At 43.1% G+C, this 5,131-nt stretch overlaps 1 protein-coding gene across 11 annotated transcripts in view; it reads left to right on the plus strand.

Annotated features, from left to right (window-relative positions):
* The window catches only part of WDR20 (WD repeat domain 20), an 87,936-nt gene that overhangs the window by 1,140 nt on the left and 81,665 nt on the right, over positions 1–5,131 (plus strand). The window lies entirely within an intron of this gene.

Raw genomic sequence — 5,131 nt, forward strand, 5'->3', positions numbered from 1 at the left:
AGATTTCTGCAACTGTTTTACTTGGAGCAGGCTTTTTCATGTAGCCCAATTACAGTACATGTGACTTGCCAATCTCCTTTTTTAATTGGTCTTTCTTAAAAGTAAAGAAAAATCCAATGGGTGAGAGTGTCTCTAGACCAGGAAACTCCTATGTGCCAGCTTTAAAGTTTATACGCTTTATTTGCTGTTTTTAAATAGTTTTTCAGTATCTCTTCAGTAAAATGGTATTTACATTTGTGGGTGGGTAAAATGGGAGTTGAAAATGTTGAAGGCAGAGTAGATTTGCATCCTTAACTAAATAAGACATGCATAGTATGAGCTTTTGTGAGCCTGAGCTCACCTCATTACATGCTGTTGAAAATGCTCCCATTGGGTGTCTAACTTAGGGGTTTTGATGCATAAGAATAAACATTGTACTAGATGCCAGTTTTCCTCTGAACAACATACAAGAGAGTTGTAATGGAATTTGTATTTAAGAGCTTGTCAGCAATTTTACCAATTTGATAAGGGCTACAGAAGAGATGATAGTTTTATTTATGTAACTTGAGGTTTAAAGTTTTTTTTTCCTTTTTTAAAAATAATTTTCTTCAATAGACTTGGTTACTTTCCTAATCCATTTAGAATAAATCGGTTCAAAAACTTTAAGTTAATTATAACACATGCAAATTTGTCTTCTTGTTGAAACTACAAAATAAATTGTTATTTTTACATCTTTCTTATTGTCAACTAGCGTTAAAAGTTTCTTGTTTTGACTGAAGTCAGTGTGAATTATTCCACTGACCTCTATTAGGGGCACGGGCTTTCCACCAGGTTTAGATAACTGTTTCTGTAGCAGAGCTTTTTTGCAGGTTACTGATTCTTCTTTAATATATATAATACTTGATTCAGCTATGGAAGAGTTGCAAAATAAATTATTAAACTGTTTTGCAACTGCTTTCTGAGTAGTGACTCCAATGAGCATTACTGATATAAAGAAACCTTTAGATATGCAAAACTTTCTCTTAGCAGTCTGCTGGAGTTCTTTGAGTATGGCAACAAGCATGTGTGGATAAGGAGGATACAGTTGTTACAGTATACTTGGATTTGCAAAAAGCCGCTGACAGTCTCTTGCAAAAAGCACTGAAAGAAAGTAGGCTGTCCTGGAATCAGAAGGGGAAGAAGGCCCTTTCATGTACTGAAAACTGGTTAAAGGATAGGAAATGAAGTGTAGGATTAAATGGTGACTTTTCAGAATGGAGGAAGGTAAACAGTGAGGTCCTTCAGAGAGCTATGCTGGGACCTGTGCTGTTCTGCACATTCAGAAATGATCTGGAAAAGGGAGGTAGTTAAGTGGCAAAGTTTGTAGGTGATACAATTTTGTTCTTGATAATCAAAACTAAGGCTAATGGAGTTGCAGGAAAATCTCTTAAAACTGAGGGTAATAAAGAGCCATATCAGCACTGAAATGATCCCTGCCAAAGGGGGAAAAATAACCCAGGCTATACATCCCCAGTGATGGCCTCTGTATTAGTTATTACTACTCAAGAAAGATTTTGATGTCCCTGTGGAAATTTCTCTAAAAACATGAGCTCACTGTGCACTGGTAGTCAAAAAGGCAAATTAAAAATATTAAGAATCATTAGGAATCTATATGAAGAAATGGAAAATGTTCTTACATAAAATGTAGTACAGTCACATTTTGACTTCTGCTTGCAGTTCTGGTCACTCCATCTCAAAAGAATATACCTGAACTAGAAAAGGTTCAGAGAAGGGCAACAAAGATGATCGGGGTATAAAACTGCTTTTGTGCTATGAGAGATTGTAAAGGCTAGATCTCATCAGCTTGGGAGAGATGAAAGGGGATATGATGGAAGTCAGTGAAATCACTTTTCCATGGTATTCATGAATTGGGAACTGTTGTTTTATTATGTCTCAATAAAAGAACTAGGAGGCACCCGGTAACTTTATCAGACAGCAGGTTTCTAACAAAAAGAACTGAGTGTAAGAGAGATGCACATAATGCATAATTACCTTGTGGAACTCATTGCCCCAGGATATTTCAGAGGCTAATGGTATAACCAGGTGAAAAATGGATTAGGCAAATCTATGCGAGATTTAACAGCCCCTGGTGGACCTATGTGAGATGTGTTGTCTACTAATGGTGACTGGCAGGTTATGACAGGATGGATGAATTCACACATGCCCTGTTCTTTTATACTCTTCTTGTCAAAGACAGGCAGGGGGAGACGGGGAAGGCAAGCTTTATGGCAGGCATGCTACAGATAAGCCCTGCATCCTCCTTGAGCACCACTCAAATTCTCTTCCCTTATCCAATCTGCAGCTTATCTTTCTTCTGTCTGCCTAGTTTGCTGCTCTGCTTCCTGCTCCCTGCCTTATCTGCCATGGGCTGCCTGTTCCCTCCCCAGTCTGTCACATACCACACACAGGGGTTTCTGATGCCACTTATGACACCAGTGCTGCAGTTTGCCTATCCCTGCCGTAAAGAACCCAGTACATGCCACAGTTGGGGACCTGGTACTGGGCTGGATAGATCTTTATTCTGACCTAGTATAGCAGTTCTTACACTCTTCTCTTATCTACTGTCATGTCCTAAATTATCTTTGTTTTCCATCTCCTTTTTGACTCATTCTATTTAGTTGAAGCCGTAACCTAGACCACCAAATTTCTCTTCTGTTTTACATTTATCCTAGAAAACGATTAATTGTTTTAGTGACAGTGGTTTTGGGAAATACAAACTAGAGTTGGGTCTGGTGTCTAAGGTGGTGGTATAAGCTCCTTGAATTCTTATTAGTTTTGAAGAGAAGGACCTGCAGAATGCCTCTGGGGACATTAGATTGTGAACTAGTTCATCTGAGTTTTTGCTATCAGAACATTTTATAGATGAAATTGAGGGAGAGAGCAAAAAAGGATGAAAGTCTAGAAACTTGAACAGAGTCATAAGCCAACTTTTTTACCTGAGGGCTTGTATACAGCCTCTTTTCTCCTGCCAAGGCAATATGGAACTCCAAAAACCTGCTTGATCGAGTAGGGAGGGGGATCTGTATTCAGGAGAAATTGCCTCAAAATGAATGAAGAGTATCTTTTAATGATGTATTTGAGTTGGGTAAGTACTCTTGGATGTTTATGTTCCTGTGGGTTTTACCTTGTTTCCACCTTAGCTTGTGGTTTAAGTGAGGTGAGATGTATGCAGCAACCTCCTATTAAGGTGGATGTGAAGGCTAGAGTTGAAGTTGGGTATGCTGAGTGATATGCTGCTTGGGTGGACAGGTCTGAAAGAGTTCTGGGTTGCATGCTTCCATCTTTGGAATAAATGTCTGTCTAAGAAAAGGCCCTTGCCTTGAAGGTTGGTTCTTGTGCTCCAGTCTCATCAGTGCCCCTTCAGTGGCTTTTGTAGTATGGTGGCAATAATAAGTGGATTCTGCATGAGTTGGTAGGCAGGCATCTTTCTTACTGGTGAGCATGGTGAGCTAACCTTCATACTGGTAAGGTAGATGAGATAACACTTTTCAGGGATACATTGGGCAACCGTGACTTCCTGTTGGATACATCTTACTTCTGAACTGTGGACATCCTTTGACAACGACCCTGTTCAATTCCTGTTTGTAGAGTCTATAGTTAGGAATGCCTTTGACCTAATTATTATGTCATATGAAATTGGCTCCGCTTTCTCCAGATGAATACCTAGCTCAGCTTGAGCTGAGTGTGCCTGAACTCAGATGCAGATGATCTGCCAGCCTAATGGTGCATTTGTTAGCTGTCAAGTGGCAGTACCTGGTTAACAGTCAGTAAAAATACACATCATGTGCAAGTTTGTGGGGTTTTTTGCTGCATCTTGCAATTCCATCTGAGTTGGTTTCTTTCTGTCTGGTTTTGATAGTCACCGAGATTTATCTGGGTGACTTGCTATCTTATAGATTATTGCTTAAGAACTTCTCACAGTGATTTAGAGGATGGAATGAAGATGGTAGCCTTGTAATAAATAGTTTGACTGCTCTCCTCACCATCCTGGCAGAAATTTTCGGGGATGGAAGGTGTTTTATCATATGTATAGGTCACTGGACTGGGTCTTGTATATACGAGCTGATGGTCCAGTATAGATGGAAATGCAGGGTGGTAAGGGATGTCAGCATCTTTTACTCTATCTGCTTGATATGAGATTGGTTCAGATACTTTACTATTCCTGGTGGATGTTTTTCTAACCCGTTCTGGACTTGACTATCATTATAGGTTTTTCCCCCTAACATCTTCCTAGTAATCTCACTTACTGCAGAATAGATGGATTACTACTTGTCCTATAATCAGTGCACAGGGAGAACAATCTTGGTGTGTTTCCCAAAACTGGATATAATACTTCAATTGAGGCCTTACCAGTGCAAAGAATGGCAGAATAATTCCCTCCCATATCTTATGTATGGCACTTACTATTCTGGGATGTATTAATACAGAGGATGGCAATTATTTTGGGTGGAGGGCTGCTTACCGTGTTTTGGCAGGCTGTTGAGGGCCACAGGCTGTCGAGGCCCCCCCTGGGTCGCCATCTTGGGACCAATGTCCCAGGGCCAGCACCGGTGGGGCCCAGAGCAGGGCACAGGCTGGCAAGGGTCTGTGGAGCTGGGTTGGGCTGCATCAGCAGGGAGGGGGGAGCTGGCCTGGCTCCATAGAGCCCCTGCTGGCTGGGACCCTGCAGTCTTGCCACCCTGCTCTGGCCCCACCAGCACTGGCCCCAGGATACTGGTGAGGGCCTTGTGTTCCTGTTGGCTCCCTGCCCACTCACACCCAGTGCCCCCCAGCCCTGTGCTACAGGTGAGGGGCAGCGCTCAGCCCTGACCCCCTGCTCACCAGCAGGGAAGAAGCTGGTGCTGAGCATGTGGAAAAGCGGCCCCTCCCTACCCCATGCCTGGTGCCCCACACTGCAGCCACTTGCAGCCTGCCTGGGACTGCCTGTGCCTGCTTCTGACAGCCCTGCGTGGGCTGCGAGTGCCTGCAGCATGGGGCGCTGGCCATGGGGCAGGTGAGGGGCCGCTTTTCTCCATGTAGGGAAGGAGCCCAGGGAAAAGCTGAGCGTGGGTGTGGGGGAGGAGGCCCATGCCTGGCGCCCCGTGCTGCAGGCGATCTCAGTGTGTGTGGGGCT

The sequence above is a fragment of the Alligator sinensis genome, unplaced genomic scaffold, assembly GCF_000455745.1.
Source record: "Alligator sinensis unplaced genomic scaffold, ASM45574v1 scaffold85_1, whole genome shotgun sequence".
Taxonomy (NCBI): Eukaryota; Metazoa; Chordata; order Crocodylia; family Alligatoridae; genus Alligator; species Alligator sinensis.